Genomic DNA, 19,296 nt, shown 5'->3' with positions numbered 1-19,296 from the left:
ATTAAGCTCTCAAAAAACCCGGTGTTTCATGGCAGGTGCAAGCATATCGGAATAAGATTTCATTTTCTTCGTGATTTAGTTGGTGATGGAACAGTTGAGTTGCAGCATGTTGGTACTAAGGAGCAGCTCGTAGATATATTTACAAAGCCATTGCATTGAGAAGATTTTGTGAAACTGAGGGAAAGGCTTGGCATATGCTCACTAAAGGACAAACACGACATGAATGTCTAGTTTGGGGGAGGGTTTGTTGGAGATTTCGACCGTTGCAATTTAATAAAAGAATTCAAGAATAAAGCTGACTGGATAAGCAAGTGGGGCACGTGTGTTTACCTAGTCTTTAGCTATTTCCGTTATGCATTAGAGATTTCCTATTTTCTTGTTAATTTGTTATTTTCTTCTTTATCGTACTTGTATTTATTAGCCGTTTTGGCATTTGGAATGAATCAATCGTTGTGTGGGAAATACACCAGTGATAGCTTTATCAGTCCATCCACCTAAGGGACTATCTGAGTAACAAGTGAGCAAACCATAGGGAGCGAATACGATTGACTAAAATACCCTTCCTCTTTATTTTAAATTTTGCCACATGTTATAATCCTATTGCTTCCTATCATTCTTAACCAAAATAAACTTCCTATTTGATCCTCACCCTAGTTTTTAGTTAATGGGTTTTTTTACCAATCCGTTTCTAAACCGCTTTTGAACATGAACCGGTCTTAAACCGACCCAATCTAGTTTTCATCAGTCTGGGTTTTCCAACAGCTCAAATCGGTTTTTGATGCAAATCGGACCATTCACCCAGTTATGACTCAATTGACCAAAACCAAAACCGGTTCCAACTTGAACCGATTTAACGTTTAAATACCAAAACCCGAACCGCTTCCAACCCAAAGAGATTTAAGGTTTGAAACCTTTTCTTTCCATACAAAAGTTATAACTCTAAAGGTTAAGCCGATCGCTTAATCCATAACCCAAAGGTTCAAAGTACCATAAAGAAGACCATGATTCTGTTTGGGCCATTCGAATTGTATATTTAACGAGCCCAATAATAACCACTACACATCTTATTAAAGCATTCTCTAACCGAACCCTACCCTTCTCTCTGTCGAGGTAGGCGGAGTAGCATCCCAGTGATCTTCTGCAAATGGGTATATTCTTCAATGCTTAATGTTTGATCTTCTACACTCTTTCGTCATCTTCATCTTCGTGATATTATTATTATGAACGGTCTACTGACAATTTGGCGCTATTTGCAGGAATATCCAGAGACTCGATGCACAAGAGAAGGGCCACTGGTGGCAAGAAGAAGGCCTGGAGGAAGAAGCGAAAGTAAGTTTTCATTCACACCAGTTTCTGTTTCATTACAATTATCTGGTTTGTTTTGTCATGATTATGAAGCTTTATATGTATATGATTGAGATATAGAAACCACTTAGGGTTCGTATAGTTTCAAAACCTGATAAAATGCAACACATTATGGTTTGTTTTGCTATTTGTGCATACTTTGGTTGTATTCTATTGTTATTTCTTTTAATTTGTTGATTTCAATTATGATGATGTGGTTTTAAAATTGATTGGTAACAGAATCTTTATTGCTAGCAATTTTGCATAGCTATATGATGATTGTAGGGCATTTTGGTAGATTTTGACTAGTAGAAATGAATCAGTTTTTTACTACATTTTATTCATAGTTTCATTGTTTTTAGAGAACATCTTGAAAACTACCTTTTGTGTATATGAACATTTTTTTGCTTAAAATAAGTTTTATTAAGATTTGTATTCTTATTATAGAGTATTGGTACTAAATATTTCTATTGATAAAAGTTTTTTTCACTAGTGCTACTACAAATAGTCATCTTTCATCAAATACTTTGTTCTGCACATTTTTATTCATGCGTATATATTATATATATATATATATATATATATATATATATATATATATATATATATATTATTTTTGTAAGGTATGAGCTCGGAAGACAGCCAGCAAACACCAAACTATCTGACGACACGGCTGTTAGAAGAGTCAGGGTTGGAGGAGGTAATGTTAAGTGGCGTGCATTGAGGTTAGATACAGGTAACTTCTCTTGGGGTAGTGAGTCTGTAACCCGAAAGACCCGTATTATGGATGTGGTTTACAGTGTCAGTTTATCGAAAGAAAACATCAAAATATAGTATTACTGAAACCAATGTTCATTCATTTCACTATGGTAGCGGCACTCTATGCGTTATCAAATAGAAAACCATAAAAATGAATACATTCTGATACTGATGTTGTCCGGTACGGTACGGTAAGGTAGCGATACGATGTCTGTTTATGGATAGCAAAAACAAAAATTTTAAGTACACATACCGAATCGGTTACGGTTCAGTTTGATACGATAGTAGCACCCATCGCGAAACACGTGGAAACTCGCTTATACGGTGTAAGTTTATCGTAAGCAAAAACACTAAAAACTAATACTGAAAACGATACAAATGTTGTTCAGTCGATTTCAGTTAGGTTTGGTACGATAGTGGCACAATATTCGTTTGCAATAATATTTATATCACAATGTTGTAAAAAATAAACATAGAACGCAAACAAACAAACTGTATTGATATCAACTAAACATCATATTCGTTTTTATTGTTTTTTATCGATGTAAGGTTTTCTCTTTCTATTACTATAGCGAATGTCGCTACCGTAACGATCCAAACAAATAACACATAATTCCCGCCGCGAAGCGTAGAGGGAAACTCACTGGTTATTATTAATATGGATATCGAAACACTCAATATGATAAGGTTCAACGCATATAATAAACTAACATATACAACAAAGATATAAATAAGTAGAAATAATATTAATAAAATAGTTAAAACGTATACAACAAAAAATTTATATAAATAAATTTTAAAAAATCTGTGGTGGTAAAATTTAACAAATTTGCGACAACAATCTAAATAAATAATTTAAAGAACTAAAACACATTTAACCGTATTTAAAAGTTAAAAATTGAAAGATTATATATAACTTGAATTCCAAATTTTGCATACATCAAATTGGCAAAAGGTTTTGGTTAATAAACAAAAGTAAAAAGACGTAAAATTTCTATGAGAACAGTAAACCATCAACATAACATAAATTACAACATCATTAATCATAAATAAAATTGAATAAAAATGTGAGTAGGAGTACTCTTCATAATAGATGGTTAACATTAGACTGTTTATATGTATAATAGGCTAGAAACTAAGGAACATGTTTATTATGTATTAACCGAGAATAACTTATTATGTTTAAATATTAATGGCGAAAGTTTTCACATATTTACTTTCACGATTTGAGTGGGCTATGTTTTATTCTTAAAAGGTCAAGCTAAAAGTTTAAACGAGTCAAACTTAAAAGGTTTAAATGAAATAGAAACAGGTAAAAAAGTTGAACCAGAAACCTTAATCCATGCACCAATAAATTCTTTCAGTCTCTTAACAATTTAGTCATCTTTGCCAAACACATCCTCAACCTATTAAACCTAGACAAAAACATTGATGGATATGACCGTGGAGTAGTTAAAAAACAAATAAGAATATTCTTACAGAGTATAAATGTAATTTAAACATTTAACAAGAAACTCATGGATTTGAGTTTAGGTTTAGATCAGTTTCGGGTCAAGCCCGAGAACCCATTTAGCTAAACGAGTCATGTTAGTGTCAACTCGGCGGCTAAGTAGTTAATGCGGAAAAATATCGGTTATCGGTCAAGGACCGATATTTGAGATATCGTTTATCGCGGTGAGATATTGGTGAGATATCGGTAATTTATAATATCATGCATAAATATATATATACACATATATATTCATATCTAGAGCCTATTCATATATATACTAGAAGTTTAGAACCTATATAATATTAATAGCAAAATAAAGATTTGTTCATCAAGAGGTGGTAGAAATCTAGGTGTGGGAATGAAAGTCTCAAAAGGTGGTAAATACTTTGTCCCACATTGGTGTGGAACAAAGTGAGTGGTTGTTTATAAGGTAAAGTCTTTACTACTCCATTGTAACTTTATGACATGTTTTACCACAAGTCCTACCCGCGCGCAGGGGGTGTGCAAAAAGTGAGTTTATTGGGTTTCTTTTTTACAGAAAATTATATATACAAAAATGCCCTTTTTTACTGATTTTTACAGAAAAATATAAAAAAAAGCCCCAAACGAGATTATCGCCGAGACGACCGAGATGAGATATACAAAATATCGGCGATATCTCGAAAGTTTTCGCCGATATTCTCGCTGCCGATATTTTGGCCGAGATTTTAAACCGAGATTCAGGCCAACCTCCGATAACCGATATATCGCCGATATTGACTGCATAGTTCCCGGGTTCACGAGTTGATCCTTTTAACCCATTTATTTTTTAAATTTTAAAGTGTGTTTAATGTCATAAATTAAATTAATTTGGTATTTTATGTCAGGATTTAAATTTAAAATATTTACTGACATAAGATTTTTTTTATTAAAATACAATTGCTTTTATACGTATGTATTTTTTTTTGTTGTAAAAATGTAATTTTTAATATGAATATGAGAAAAAACAAAAAGTTTGGGTCAAAATTAAAGATAATCCCATACCCAATTAACCGACCCCATACCCGTCCCTATTGTTTTGGGTTTTCCCATCGGTTCGAGTTTCATTGTTATCCTTAAATGGTGGTGTTCGTGTTAACCCATGAATATTTGTGTTGGGATGGACTTGTCAACCTGTGAACACGACCTGTTTAACACCACTAGCACTTGAAATTAGAAGACTCACATCTCTTATTTTATCCCAAATGGTACTTCTTGCCATCTCAAATGCCTAAGGTGTACCCCAAAGCTTAAGGCACGCTTGATTGTGGGGCCTAGCATTAGGTGTAGAGACAATAGCAATGGTGGCTCCTAAAACCTTGTTCCACGTTTATAGCATTTCGTCCATGAGAAACCTTGATACCTATAAACCAAACATAGAAGACACACAATGATCAATGGAATTCGAACTAAATAATTGTTGTATGACGTGGTTCCAATAATTAATTATGTGGTTCCTACAATCAATTGTTGGCCAAAGAAATTAAGAAGGAATCCAGAAAGAATTTTAGAGAGAATATCTTCTTGGCCAAAGAAATAAAGAAGGAATCCAGAAAGAATTTTAGAGAGAATATCTTAGAATTTATTACATTTCATTTATACTAATCTCAATAAATCTACCACTTATATAGCCTTTGATGACTGTCGTAAGGGTCAATCAAAAACCTATTTGAACTACGTAGATAGCGTAAGTAGGGATCATATCCACGAGAAATTTTTGGTTAAACGCATAACCCTGGCAGTTTTCACCCAAACCTGATTTTCTCTTCATCCCCACACCTATCTTTTTTCGTCCCGAAAAAAATTCTCTGCAATGGAATCACAATCAGAAACATTGGCACTTAATACATCCAACTAATTTATTAACAAATCAAACCACACATTAACCAAGATTGCGGGTATAAGATCCACCTAAACCCAACCCCCAATTTCCGAGCCCTTATTCATGATTCATTAAGTTCAAGTGATTATAGTTATCTATGGGTCTCACACTCAAAAGACTACAACGCCGCCTAATCCCACTTCAAGCTTATAAGGTTAAAAGATAATATCTATCGTCTTATATAAAAACTTTTATGCAATTCCGATTAAACTTATGATGGATGGATGATGTTGCGAGCTTTACATGTTTAGCTTATGATCAGTTTAGCGGATATACCCCACAAGAGTCACCATCCCAGTGGTTAATGCCATAAACTTCACAAATATTTTTTTTTCTAACTCCACCTAGCGGGTATACCCCACCCGAGTCACCATCCCAGTGGTTAATACCATAGGCTTTGTTTTTCATTTTTTTTCAAACATGTAGCTCAAATGAATGAATAGAATGTTTTTTTGGGCGCCACATTGTTTCGGATTTATTTTCATAAAAAGAAACAGGTGTGCCAATTTAATCGGATAACTTATAAGCTTTTACTTATGACGTACCCCTTATACTCTCCATAGTTTCAGCTTTGCCATAGCTACTAAGGTGAGAAACCACAAGACTCCTATTTTTTACGGTATATTATATCAATCCTAAGGAACTCATCAACTGGCTAGTCATACCCACATATCCTAAATTAGACGTGTGACTGACCGTTTGTTATCTCATATATATAGTAATCAAATGCCAAGAACTGATTATACCTATCATCTTCCATGTTATTGCAAATACTTTTACGAGACATTTTCAAAATTTTCAATTTTTTTTATTTTTTATTTTTTTATATCATAATAACTTGAGACTGACACTAATTAATAGTTAAGACACAACTAGATGCTAGTCTCCCTCACCATACTTATTTCCTTCATTGTCCTCAATGGAGAGCAAACCTCACAACTCATCTACAAACATAAATCGAAACATAAGAGAAATGGAACCGACTCCCCTGATTTTAAGCGGTTGAATTCCTATGAGCCTTATTCCATAGCAACCGTATAGCATTTCTTTCGCGACTGCATTCAACATGGGATTAACATATTTAATACATTAAAAATCAACGCAAACTACTACGAAATACAACATATTTTGACCCAACATCAACCTTACGTAGGAAATGGAAATAATAACCACTACTCCACTACTTGTAAAAAAAACACATGCATGCAAAGTAACTAAATGAATAAGGGAACATGTATATAGAATTATGAAACGTGGATATCTTTGAAGTTATGCTTGACATCGTGGGAATGTATCATTGTATTAAATAGTTAAATGTAGGTTTACTTACATCTTTTAACCGCACCATAAATTCTCTTTGATGTGGTTTGGAAGGACATTCGCACCAACTACATCCTTAAATTTTAGAATGCCTTGAAAAAGAAAAATGTGTTTGTATTTAGAAAGTAGGATGACAAAAGATAAAAGAAAAAATGTGATTTATTTATCAGATGAACTAAGTAATTGCATAAGAAAACCTAAATCACAACAAGTATAGCAAACCCTAATGCTCCAAAGATAAGCAAGTAAGAGTATGTTTATTGAAGGCATGTCCTTAGGGATACCTAGGGACAAGGTTAAGATTAGGTGTTTCTAAGGTAAAGTTACATTATGAAGGGAAAGTAATAAGGAGAGACGAGAAAGGGAGGAACAAAGTAAAGCATGAGGTTATCCTTTTGATCAGATGGAGTACGGTTCCCGCCTATAATGATGGTGGCGAGTATGACATCACGTGGGTGGGTTTGCAAGAGGAGGTTACCGAGGCAGTCGTTCCTACTTTAGATGTCCGAGTTCTTGATCCTCCTACTAACATTGCTTCTCATGTTTCCTTGAAGTCTAGTAAGAGCAAGAAGGGTGTTCATTCGGGCGCCGGTCCTTGAAAAAGAACTAGGTCTGGCACGAAGAGGGGGAGCACTTGGATTTGAATGATAGTGACCTTACAGTTCTGGAAACTGACCCCAAACTGTTGGATGAGAAAGAGGGTGAATCTCCTAATAACAACGACAACCAATCTTTCACCTATACCAAGCTTGATCAAGGAGAGTACAAGAGCAATGAACTTACTGCTTTCTTACAAGAAAATGGCATTTATCATCAGATTGAAACTCCATATACCCCTCCACAAAAAGGGTAGTCGTAGGAAATGAATCGATCTTTATTAGAAAGAGGGAGAAGCATGCTAAAAGATAAGAATCTACCAAACAAATTTTGGGCAGAGGGCATGTGCTGCGTATCTTCTAAAGTGTACCCCCACACCAAAAGTTTATCAAATACCAAACATCATGAGGTTTGGAGCAGTTGCAAACCATGTGTTAAACATGGAAGAATCTTTGGGTGTCTTGCATTTTCCCATCTCTACCGAATCAAGTTAGGGGAAAACTTAGGATAAATCAGAAAATGTTATATTTACAGGATATAGTGAACACTCAAAAGCGCACAAAGTCTTATCATCTTAAGTCGTGATGTTACATTCTATGAAAACAGTATGCGGGAATGGAGAACATGAAACACTAAATAGTCAAAATAATTACACAAACCATGATATTTTCGTCTTGGATGAAGATGAAAGGAGTGTTCAAAGGAATGCAAACCGTTAGTAAAGGTTTTTTTATCATCTTAAATTGAAACCAAACTGCTAAAAATTAAAACCAAAACAAACCAAACCAAATGGTTACTGACAGTTTGGCTTCGTTTTGGTTTTGCAGTTTAAACTTATTCTACCTTTATAATTAAAATAATATAAAATTAAAATAGAGATCAATAGACTTGGGTTGATTGTTTTTAAATAAATAAACAATGATTTTCCTAACTCTAATAATAAAAAGAATATGGTAAATAAAGATTATTTAGGCAAAACATAACTAATACTCAGATGAGTGGACTTTCTTTATCCTAATAATTTCAGTAGCAATGGTAATTTTAGACTCCCTTTTAGTTTATTAAATCAAAACCGAAAGGGAATGTAAAAAGGACTCAGTTTTGTAGATCCCACACGTTGATGACCCTAAGTTTCAGAACCGTTTGGTATAGTTTGAAAACTTATTAACAAACTGACCAAAAATAAGATTTAAAAACAGATTGCGAAAGCAAAGCGATGACTGAATTAGGGGGTTCATGGTTTCAAACAAACCATGGTCCATGGACTCACGTGGATCAATTGTAGCTTATCACCCACTAGATCTATAAAAAACAAGAAAACAACAACACAAAAAAACTCAGTAGAATCTAGACAAAATATATATATTGTCTTAAATAGTTAAATGTATGTTTACATACGTCTTTTAGTTGCTACAAATATTCTCTCTTGATGTGGTATGGATTGGCCAACTACATTCTCGAATAATAGATTGCTTGATAAAAGAGAAATTTGTTAGTATTTAAAAGTAGGATGACAAAAGGAAAAAATAAAAGCATTTTGCCAAATACTTTTCAGTAGTATCATTAAACCAAGTAGGCAATTGCATTGGAAAACATAAATCACAACATGTAAAGTAAAATCTATAAGAAAATGAATATCTATTAGCAATAATGTACGTAGAAATCATACACACACTAGGTTAGAACTCTTGTATTATACAAATTAAAAGAAATCATATATTAAACGACTAGTAATGAGGATTTAGAAATTATACACACTATGGCACACTAGTTGACTTATTTAATTATACCTAGAAATAAGTAGACAACTCATCAATTGTACAATATTGAATTAATGTATTACACATTTTGAGATTAATAAGTTCAATAACACACAAGTTATAAACATAAACACGTTGCATACCTTGATTGTTGATTACAACTTGTATTTCCGAATTTAATTAAAGCTTAGAAAAACGTCGTGCATGCTACCAATGTAATATTCCTAATGATAGATACAAGTGGAAGTAAGGAAGAACGAAATATGAGGAAAATCAAATGTCATGAAGGTTTCTATGTTATGTTTCAAATAAAAAAGGCATATTGGCTGTTTAGACTTAGTATTGGCTCGAAATTTAAAGAATCTTTTGAATGTGTGTTTATGGTTGTAAAGTATGAACAATTATAAAAATACATATACTCAAGCAAAATAAACATCCAGGAGTAAACATATATCAAAGACTCAAGAGTCAAAAGAAAATATTTGGATCCAGGAGTAAACATATATCAAAGACTCAAGAGTCAAAAGAAAATATTGGATAGAAATGACAAACATGATTTTGTTATGAACAAGCCCAATTGCAAGAAGATGAGAATAGATATTGGGAGAGAAAAGATGTTTATTATTAATGGTGCATCTTTTACATTAGAATACTTTGAGTATTTATAAGGGGAAAAGGCTTAGAGAACAAGTTGGACTATATTAGGAATTGATAATCATAATATCTTTAATTATTTATAACAGATTTACAATAAATAGGAAAATGCAACCTGGTGGATTTTCTTTCACTTTTATATTTCGCACGTTAATTTTTATTTGTATTTGATCCGAACACTGTATATAAATTATTTGATTAACTGGTTACAAGAACTCAAAATAAATTTGACGTAAGCATATATCTTATTTATAATTAAACTACTATTGTTAATTTAATTGTGAGTAACCAAAAGGTCAAAATACTTGCAAGTAAATTTGCTTCTTTACCATTTTCCTTTTTTTTACACCTTAAAAATAAAATAATAGAAACCCATGTAAATGAAACTAGTGATATTTTCCCGCGCTTTACGACGGGAAGTCAGTCAGTATCAATTCGATTCGTTACACTACCGTCACTTACTATTCAAATAGAAAAAGAAAGCCTTACATCACTTGAAAACAATAAAAACAATTATGGATACTGATATTGATGTTGTTTAAATGATATTGTCCTAGTTTGTTTGCGTTCTATCTTTTGTAGAAAAAGAGTACTCTGCTGCTATCGTACCAAACCGAACCGTGAACAACATTTGGCTACTGGTATCAATTTTTAGTGCTTTTGTTTTCAATAACCTGACACCATATCGCTACCATATCATACCAAATTGAGCAGAACAACAATGGTACTGGTATGTATTCATTCTTATGGTTTACTGTTTGATATCGTATACCGTGCCACTGCCGTATTGAAACGAACTAACGACCACGGTTTCGGTGCCGATATTTATTTTATTGTTATCTCTTTCAATAAACTGATATCGTATCGTTATCGTACCGAACATCACATCGGTACCGGTACATAGATTCATTTTTATGGTTTCCCGGTTCAAAAAAAATCAATTATACAATTCCGTCTGCCACGATAAACGAATATCAGTACCGGTATTGTGACAGTTTGAACCGATCGATACTAATAAAACAACATCGGTGCTGATACAATGTTCATTTTTATCATTTTCGGTCGATATAAAACACATGATAATTTCTATACCGAATGTAATAAAACTGTATAATCAATAAATGCTATTAAAAACAATTATTTCTATACTGAATGCAATCAAATTGTATAATCAATAAAATACTATTAAAAATCAATTACTTAAAAATTCTTGGTTACTCTTTTAATATTCATTACCACATTCAATTCATATATATAAAATATATAGTGAGATTCTCCCACGCTTCGTGGCGGGAATTCAATCGGTATCAATTTTCAATTTGTTTCGGTATGATACCGACACTTGCTATAGTAATCGAAAGAGAAAACATCACATCAATTGAAAACAATAAAAATGAATATTGATACCAGTAGTGATGTTGTTTAGTTGATATCGGTTCGATTCGTTTGCATTCTATTTTTATTTTAGTTAATTGCGATATTTTTTCGAAAATGGATATTGTACCGCTATAGTACCAAACCAAATCGAAAGCGATTGAACATATCTACATCGGTACCGGTATTTATTTTTATTGTTTTTACTTTTGATTAACTGACACTGTAGCACCACCAAACTGTACTGAATTAAACCAAACAACCCCAGGTACGACTCACATTTATTTTTATGGTTTTCTTTTTGATAATAGATACTTTGATTGTATGTTAAAAGTTATTTGAAAAAAGTTTAAAATCAATAAATGTAATAAAACAATAAAATAATGAAAACTTTAAAAATAATATTGAGAAAATAAACCTAAAATACTGTTCATGACAAGTTTAAATTAATATATATAATTTAACCTAACAATTCTATCTCAAGATCTGTTATCATTTGTGGATGATAAGTGAAAAAAAAAGGGTGTGAAATTGTATGTAAAGAGAGTATTATATGAAATGCAATAATGATAGTGTTACAGGTTGTTGAAATTGTGTATGTAAGAATTTCAAAAATAAAAGAAACAAAGGAGTGTAAATAGCGGCTGGGTTGTTTTCTTGTTTCAAGGAAGAATAAAGAAAAGTATATGAAACAGAAGGGAAAATTAAGAACAGTGAATGAAAAGGATTGATTAAATTTTACTTCATTTTACTTACGGATTTATATACTTATATTAAAGAGTAAACTGTCAAAATAGTCCATGAGGTTTGGTCACTTTTGCCACTTTAGTCCAAAACTCAAATCTTTTGAATCTGGGTCCCTGGTTTCAATTTTGTTGCCATTTTCATCCAAAATATAAATCTGGTCAGATTTTTCAGTTAACGTCCAGTTTTTTATCTTTTTCCTCCCTTTTGTTTAAACAGTCTAAGGACAAAAGCATAGACACATCTTCCTTTTCACATTAGGTTAAAAAACATTGTTTTCTTAAATGTATACCTTTCAAAATTTGCAGATTACAAACCTTTTCACAGTAAGTTTTGAGAGTGAAAACTTACAAACTTTATATGATAAGATTAGGTAGAAATTAGAATATTATTAAAAATATTGCAAACTTCCATCCATAGCCCAGCAGGTCGAAACCCACCTTCATGGCCCATACCCTCGAATACCAAATGTACGAAGCCGTTGTACCCCAAACAGTCCAAGAATACGTAGCCTATTTCAGTTTGAAGACAAGACCAGAAGCCCTAATAAAGAAAGCCCTTGTCGGGATCTGTAGTGAAGTGGACTCTCTCCTTACCAGAAAACTGCGCCGGAAAATGAATGAATGCAAGCGGAGGATGGATCGCAGTGATTATACGATGGAAGTCAACTTCACTATAGATCTCGACAAGGGCTTTCTTCATTAGGGCTTTTGGTCTTGTCTTCAAACTGAAATAGGCTATGTATTCTTGGACTGTTTAGGGTACAACAGCTTCGTGCATTTAGTATTCGAGGGTGTCGCCATGGTCCCATGGAGGTGGGTTTCGACCTACTGGGCCATGGATGGAAATTTGTAGTGTTTTCAATAATATTCTAATTTCTACCCTATCTTATCATATAAAGTTTGTAAGTTTTCACTCTCAAAACTTAATGTGAAAAGGTTTGTAATCTGCAAATTTTGAAAGGTACACATTTGAAAAACAATGTTTTTTTACCTAATGTGAAAAGGAAGATGTTTCTATGCTTTTGTCCTTGGACTGTGTAAACAAAAGGGAGGAAAAAAAAAGTTGGATGTTAACTGAAAAATCTGACCAAATTTTGCTTTTGGATGAAAATGACCATAAAATTGAAACCACGGGGATCCAGATTCAAAAGGTTTGAGTTTTGGACTAAAGTGACAAAAATGACCAAACCCCAGGGACCATTTTGGCAGTTTACTCTATATTAAATAATTATTTTATAAGTTACATCAAATGCAGTGAATTTGAGGTTTAGTTTTCAAGAGAAGCAAAACAAATTAATAAAAATGAACGTAGTCATCTTTATCATTTACGTCGGAAAATACGCATTTGTGGTTTCATATTTAAGTGCGAGTTTAATAAGCATAGATACAACCGTAATAGGATACCTCGGTTACCATGTAAGACTCAAACCAAAAAATGTAATGGAGTGAAGGAGCAGAGATGGTGTTTAGGAGGACTAAGCATCGATTAATAGTTGAACGGTGAAAACAACTATTTGAGGTTCACCAGCGTGATCTATGGGATTTCTTTTATGGGATGGTTTTGTTCTCTCAGTTGTAGGAGCAGAACAAGGACTATTGACCATCCAATCAGAATAATAAAGCTAATTTTTCTAATTTATTATTTATTTTTCTTTTGCATATATTAGGGATGTGACAGGTACCGTCCCAATACTGGTACCGAGTATACCGATATTGAAATTGATGAGAAGTCAATATCAAATACCGTACCGAATGTACCGATTCACTGTTTGCACCTGTACCATAACGGTTTTAGTTTACCACTCTTGTGTTTCCTCTTCCCCTCTTTTACCCGATCTTAATTATTGACCGATACAAACCATTATATTATAAATTAGTTTAAATTTTCATAACAATATTAATAAAGTCAAGATCTATGATTCTTAATCCTTTAGCATCATGTATACATTAGTTGGTTGCCTCTGAATCGAATTGGGTGCAAAGTTACACAAAAAAGTAACAAACTTAAATAATGTAATATCAATTAAGCGTTTGGTATGTAGGAATGAGAGATGGAATGGACTATTGTGAGGGAATGAAGAAAATAGTGTTTGGTTGGTCGATGGAATGGAATCGTCCATTCCAAAATGCGTTTCACTCCCTCATAATCATTTCATCCGACCCCCTTTTTTTCCATTCCATTCCCTTTCCACCCTTCGTTAACAACACCACAACCCACCACCGTTGCTACCACCACTACTACCACCACCATCGTCATCCGTCGTCGTCACCCACATCCGCCGCCACCACCCGCCACTGCTGCCACCACCTACCGCAGCCACTCACCTCCGTCCGCCACCGTCGTTGCCGCCCCCAACCGTCGCCATTGCCACCTCCGATCATCACACCACCCACCTTCGATCATCGTCGCCACCATTGCCACTGCTACCTCCGATCACCACCGCCGCCACCGCTATTAACCGCCACCACCCACCGCCACCTCCGACCACCCCTGTCACCACCATCGCCACCGCCGCCACCTACCTCCACCATCATCCACCACCACCACCGTCGTCTCCACCCACCACCACCGCCAACGCCACAACTGACACCTAGCACCACGCCCCATCATCGCCCATCACTGACCACCGCCATCTGTTTTTATTCCTTCGTCCTTTTTCGCATACCAAACAACAAAAAAGTAATTGTTCATTCCATTCACACATGGTAACCAAACAAGACATAGAATGGTAATGATCAATTTCATTATATCATCCATTCCATAACCTTTTCTATTCCATTTCCCATTCATTTCATTACTGCATACCAAACAGACCCGAAGTGAATGCAATATTACATTTGAATCACTCGCATATCCAAACTTTAAAAAAAATAATAATAATGGGCTGTTTGGTAGGCTCTTATTAGCCTCTTAATGCCCAATATCTGACTGAGTCAGATATCAGAGTGTTTGTTTTATACCTCTTAAAACTTACCCAACCTCTTATTTTTGTCTGACCCGGATACATGGTAACATGTCTGACTAAAAACTTTTCCACCATAAGACTTCTCTACCCCTTTGTCCCTTTCACTCTCTCAAAACCAGCAAAGCCACCATCATCACTCTCCCTCAAACCTTTATCCTGATGAAGAAACTAAACAAGAAAAGCACAATTTATCCATCGCTCACCAGCGTCGTCACTCATCTTCCGATCACCTTGCTCTTTTACCGGCGCCGCCACTCATCTTCGACCCCTTCAGGGTTGCTTTATCAATCTGTGCAATATTCAAACCCTAGGTGCTTCGATCTCTGTAATATTTGCTCTAATTTCTTCAATCTGTGCAAAGATCGACCAATATTTGCCCTTATTTCAATTTATTTTGTGATGAATTTGATGTGATAAAAAGGGTTAGGGTTGAGAGGATTAGGATTAATGCTTGTTTTGTGTTGATGGCGGTGAACGGCATTGCAGGAGGCTTCGCCGCCGACATCTGTGGAGGAGGAATCGGTGGAAGTTTGTTGTGATTCCGGCGCCAGTGAGGGTTTTACTTGATGTAATTGATGGGTTTTCGAGGAGTGTAGATCGGAGGAGATTATAGGGTGCTGTGAAATGATCTGGTTTGGGTGGGTAGTAACTTGCTCTAAAAAGATTATAGGGTAAACTATTTTTTTGTAAATAGTTCAGTATTATGAACAAGATTTGTATGAAAGTGGTTTGATGATCTGCTGTATGTACATATGTTCAGTATTATGAACAGGGGTAAAAATGTCATTTTAGACAGTTATTCAGAGGTACAACCAAACAACACGTTACAGGTTCAGCACTTATTGGTTCAGAGCCTCTTACCTATTCAGACCTCTTATTCATTCAGCACTTATTGGTTCAGATGTTGCCAAACAGCCCCTAAGTATATCACATATTGACAAGTAATTTTTAAACTCATCAATTCAAACCCATCATCAGCCCATAGACCTGATCCTTGTTCTATTTATTTTGACATTCTGTTTCCATTCATGCTATTTCGATTCATTGAACTTTGTTGTTGTAAATAAGAAATCAATTTCAACCCATCAATCAATTATTCACTGAATGTTCAATTAATTGCATATAAAAACACAAAAATGTTTTTTTTTTTTTTTTTTTTTTTTTTTTTTTTTTTTTTGGTAACGGCAAATTTGGATTACGGGCGGAACCACCCGATTATATCCATCTCTACTAGGCATAATGCCTATACACCAAATTCAGAAGGAAATACAATAATTTGGGAAAAATCCATTTTGTGAGAATCGAACCCAAAACCTATTGATCTCAAAGTTTTATCTCATTCAAAGATACCTCTAGACTATATAGCCATGAACAACTCAAAAATGTTTTTCCTAAGATAAAAACAACTTATGCTGTTTACTGAGTGTTCAATTAATTGCATATAAGAACTCAATTGCCTAAGATAAAAATAACGTATTCTATTCTGGGAAGATGCGCCCAATTGATTCAGTGTAAAATAGCCAGGGATGTGAATTTTAAATGGAGGTTTGGGATATATCAACAAAATCTTTAGGAGATAGTTATGAAAATTTTTAAGGGTGTAAACAAGTCGAGCTAGTCATGAGCTACACAAGCTCAGTTTAAAAAAAGCTCGAAAATTAGCCTAGCTTATAAGAGCTCGAGCCTAAAAAATCTTGTTTAGTAAAGGATCCACAATCTGAGCTGTGCTTATAAAGTTTGACGTGACATCCTAAACAAGCCCACTATTAATTTAATATATTAAATAAATATTTAAATAATGATAATTACTATTTATAAAATCATAAAAAATGACTAAACTATATATAAAATAATAATATTAATCAATATAAAGTAAATAATAAATAGTAAAGAGCCGAACCCGAGTCGAGCTCGACCTTGAAAAATTACCTATCAGCCGAGCTTGAGTTTTATAAACAAAACTCGCATTGGGCCGGGCTCTAGTTTACATCCCTAGAAATTTCCTATAAAAACTCTTCACATTCTAAATCACTTACCGAAATACTGAGAAAACTACCGATACCAATGTCGTTTTCAACAACTACTCTGGAATCAAGAAATCGTAATATCGAACCTGATTAGATGTTTGACACGGTACGCTAACTATACCGATTAGATGTTTGATACGAAACCGGTAAGGGACCGGTATTCGACGAAACAAAAAAAATTATCCCTAGTCTATATGTTTCATTTTCTTCTTTATCTATTTACTTATATCTGTAATTCAAATTTACTTTAAAGTAAATTCCTATTTGAGTCTATGTTTTTGTGTTTTTTATTTGAGTTCAATATAATTTTTTTTAATCATTTTATCACCTGGATTTTAAATATGTAACAATTTTAATCCAATTGACTAATGACCAAAATACCCTAATCATTAAAAATAGAAATGAAATATAAAGGTTTATTAAATCAAAATGTTTAATTATCCCCACCCCAACCCCATAGCACCACCAACGCAACATCCCCCCCCCCCCCCCACCACCACCCCACTATCTATGGGTTACCGATCTTTCGGAATTTGACCGGAACCCCCAGCCGTCACCAAAACCGGTCTTTCTCCATCTTCTCCACCGTCAATGAGAACCACCAGTTTCATTCACTCTAAAACCTTAATACCGTCGACAACCACCATCTCCACTTGCAATCACCATCCCACCACAAATAAACCGTCAAAACCACAGAATCGTTTTTATAACTTCAAAACCTTTTTTGTATTGTTGATTCTATTTATATGATAAAAATAATTTATATTGTTGAATTATCAATCATTTAATCTCGCAAATAGATGATTCTATTAGTAGGGTATAGGGAAAGAGTGAGATGTAGGCTAACCTTACCTCTACCTGAGAGACAGAGAAACTACTTCTAATGAGACCTCAGCTCTAAATACACGTCTATCCTAAAAAGTTAAAATAAAACACACATAGCTACTCAAAAAATCTACACAAATAATATAAGGTATAAAACACAAGATATAGACAAGTAACACACCAAATAGACATATAGAGTAACGATGACATGTAAAGGTCGCCTATATAAATTAAAAAACTAAGCTACTAAGCTAAAAGCCCAGAACAACACCTAACCATCCACCTAAAAATTCTTGACCTTAATTCTACGTTTTCAAAACTCCAATCCTCGACAATGTCCTTACAGAGATGCAATTCTGGTAGATCATGCCAAGTAAGTTTTAAAAGTACTATAGCAGCTTTAGTCAAATCGTTTAGTTTAAACACTAAAAAGGAACTTTAGTTAAACAATAAAAGAAATAAAAAAAATTAAAATTAAAATATTTTTTAAAAGATTTAATTAATTATAAAAATTTGGATAAGTCAATATTTTACTCTATTTTAACTTGAACAAGAGTAAATTACAATTTTTGTCCTTTATGTTTACATCAAATTGCAGGTTGTGTCCTTTACCTTTAAAATTGATGTGTTTTGTACTTAATTCGAAATCTTGCACGCCATGTCCTTTGATAATAACCCAGTTTTTTTTTTTTTTTGTTAAATGTGGCCATGTGCAAACCTTGCACATGAGGTATTTTTGTCATTTTATCTTTCTAGAGACTAATGTGTAAATAATTAATATTCAAGGAATATTTTGTAAAAAAAATATCAAGAAAAAAATATAAAAATCGGATATCTCCCTTCTCTCTCTAAACTCATCTCTCTCTCTAAAACTCCCCACCACACCAGACCTCTACAGCCACCACTACCCCATGATCTCCACCTCCACCGCCGCCAGCACCACCATCCCACCAGACTCCACTGAATCAAGTCCCCTTCTTCTTACGAAATCACCCTTAATCTCCTAAAACACTAACAAAATCACAGATCATCATCCATCCATTATCATCATCCATCCATTATCTCGATCCCCTACAAACTAACAAAATCACAGATCATCATCCATCCATTATCATCATCCATCCATTATCTCGATCCCCTACAAACTAACAAAATCACAGATCATCATCCATCACGCACACATACAAACATCTTTTTCATGTCGATCCGTCTCGTTCCCGCGCGTGCCGCTGCGTTTAGGAGGGAAAATTAGTCGTTTTACCCATTACCATATTTATTAATTTACTCAAATAAACAAATAGAAAAATAATAAATTTTAGAACTTATTATATATATATATATATATATCTAAAACACACACATATTATCTCTTTCTCTTACAAAAAAATATTTTTCTAAGTTTTTATTAAATTAGATTTATAATGATAATGGTATTTTTTTAATTACGTTACCAAAATAAATATAACGCATACTTCAAATATAATCCAAATGTTAAGCAATTTATAAATGGGTTGGGTATTTAATAACTATGA

The 19,296-nt window shown here is 33.9% G+C and overlaps 2 long non-coding RNA genes across 2 annotated transcripts; one reads left to right on the top strand and one right to left on the bottom strand.

Annotated features, from left to right (window-relative positions):
• Positions 1-922: 922 nt before the first annotated feature.
• Positions 923-1,997, top strand: LOC110934992. The gene is made up of 2 exons (XR_002588779.1): positions 923-1,329; positions 1,968-1,997. It is a non-coding gene; the product is annotated as an uncharacterized LOC110934992 (long non-coding RNA).
• Positions 1,998-3,353: 1,356 nt separating this feature from the next.
• On the bottom strand, positions 3,354-6,972 carry LOC110934991. The gene is made up of 4 exons (XR_002588778.2): positions 6,826-6,972; positions 6,389-6,550; positions 4,800-4,976; positions 3,354-3,518 (listed from the first exon to the last, which is right to left on the bottom strand). It is a non-coding gene; the product is annotated as an uncharacterized LOC110934991 (long non-coding RNA).
• Between the last annotated feature and the right edge of the window lie 12,324 nt (positions 6,973-19,296).

This window comes from Helianthus annuus, chromosome 3, assembly GCF_002127325.2.
Source record: "Helianthus annuus cultivar XRQ/B chromosome 3, HanXRQr2.0-SUNRISE, whole genome shotgun sequence".
Classification (NCBI taxonomy): domain Eukaryota; kingdom Viridiplantae; phylum Streptophyta; class Magnoliopsida; order Asterales; family Asteraceae; genus Helianthus; species Helianthus annuus.
Note: the sequence above shows the minus strand (reverse complement) of the source record. Positions and strands in the feature narration are given on the sequence as shown.